Raw genomic sequence first — 2,200 nt, 5'->3', positions numbered from 1 at the left:
CTGTCTCATAATCATTAATATTTCGTCATTTATGACGAGAATATAATTACTGTTAGAATATATGTGGAGTACATATAAAATAAATACATAGAAAATTTAACCTCTCAAAACCCAAATGACCCTAATTCTCCGTTTGACGTAACGAGTGTTCAGAGGTTTGACCTTTGCTATCACCGGTTTCCTCCTGAAATAATCCCACACGATCGCACTAATAGTCATCTCATTACTCATAACAGACGCTCCGCCATTTTGATTGACTCAAAACTGTCTCCAACGCCCCAAAACCATAAAAAAAAGTGATTAATTCATCCAAAATCAGTGATGAATCGACGATTTCTGGCAAAAATCGGTATCGAAGCTGTCAGCGTCAACAATCGATAAAAAAAAACCATCGATTATTTTGATAATCCAAAATAGGGAATCCCCTTTTTTCTTTACATGAAAAATATCGATTTTGCTACGAATCAAATTAATCTAATAAATACTTCCAATTAATTTTTTATCGATCATAAAAATAATGAGTATTTTTAATGACTAAAAAAAATTTATCGAATTATTTAATAATTTATGGAAGCTATTTAAATATTTTCGAATTAATTTGCAAGTGATGTGGGATTAACGAGCGAGAATGAGCGATCTTTAGACAGAGCTCTAGAAAGGAAGTAAATAAGAGCATTTGGTCAGTCATCTCTTTAACCTCAACTCTGTTCTTAAATCTTAAGAAAGTAAGCCCCAGCGGAAAACCGTCGTTTATTTATAACATTTAAAGCCTCTTTGGTCTAGGATAAATGCCCCTCCTCCGATTGCTGAATGGACCCCTTGATCCCACCACAGTAGCCACCAGCTAGATGGTTCTTTCCAATCGTATTTCTTAGACATGAAAGACCGAGAAAGAGAACTATCACCGAAACGCCGGCAGCTTTCTTCTGACATAACCGAATGAAGGCGCGGGTAGCGTCATGTTATGCAATTCGAAAGTGCCCGCCTTTACTCAATGTATTGCAAAGGTACGTCTTTCCTCTGCCTAGTTACCACTTCAACATCACTTACCATGTGGAGGAAATAGAACTTGACGAGTTTTTTTCTATTTCTCTTTACCGTCTTGACAGTCTTCGGGTGTCCCTTCATTTCTACTTATAAATAATGTCTTCATCATTGAAATATATGTATTATATATATCCACATGTTAATCACTATTTTTTTTACAACTGAAATGGCTGTATATAATATATTTATTATGTGTTATACAATTATTTTTATATATTATACTGCTCATGGATAATTATTAATCATCTGTCATATTTAATTATCAGTTATTTACACGTGAAAAAAACGTTTTATTTCTACTCTAGAGTCAAGGGTCTTCGATAGTATAATACTTGGCGCAAGACTCGACCGCTGCGCAGTGAATGACACTCAGAAGAAAAATGTCTGCCTTCAAGAATAATTAATACATGTAAGTAAATTCGGAGGTTTTCTCAAGTGAATTAAATACAAATAATTAAGAAAATGATCTACTTGAAGTCAATCAAGCCATTGATTGCCTCCGCTGTCGAAATACTTTCCCCAAATAAATCGTTATTTTCCATTAGCGTATATAATATATTATCAAAGGTACACAAGATTTTTCTATCCAATAGAATTTTTGAAATGTTGTAACTATTTGTCAGCAATACTGTAATTAATATACCATTTTGAAAAATTTCAAGAATGTTTGTGTTATTGAAATAATGACTTCTTGATCCGTAGATAATTACTTGAATTACGTATTCCACATCCAAAAGAATAACTTTCTATAATCTTATTATATATCAGCGCACCTACGATTTATAATAATAACAGCTATATATGAGCGTTTTCAATAAATTAGTTTCGTATTATCATCAGTCTGAAATTATAAATATTCATAATTTTTAAAAACGATATTTTCGTATGACCGTGACGTGTGAGTTAATACAAATAACGTGAAATGACTTGAACTTAATTTTTCGCAATTATTAATATTTTAATAATTGCCAGTGCTTACGTAATAATAAGCAAACCTCCCTCGTATTTATTGACGGTCAAACCAAGAAAGTCTTTGATCCGCTGTGAAAGTACACAGGCTTTATATAGGTACATATGTTTGGAAGAGTCTCGCCACATACTATTAATGCCTTGAGCAGGCGTGAGTCATCGTTGTGTTGGTTATGACATAACA

The sequence above is a fragment of the Fopius arisanus genome, unplaced genomic scaffold, assembly GCF_000806365.1.
Source record: "Fopius arisanus strain USDA-PBARC FA_bdor unplaced genomic scaffold, ASM80636v1 scaffold00067, whole genome shotgun sequence".
In the NCBI taxonomy this organism is placed as follows: Eukaryota; Metazoa; Arthropoda; class Insecta; order Hymenoptera; family Braconidae; genus Fopius; species Fopius arisanus.
The sequence above is the reverse complement of the archived record's forward strand: the minus strand, read 5'-3'. Positions refer to the sequence as shown.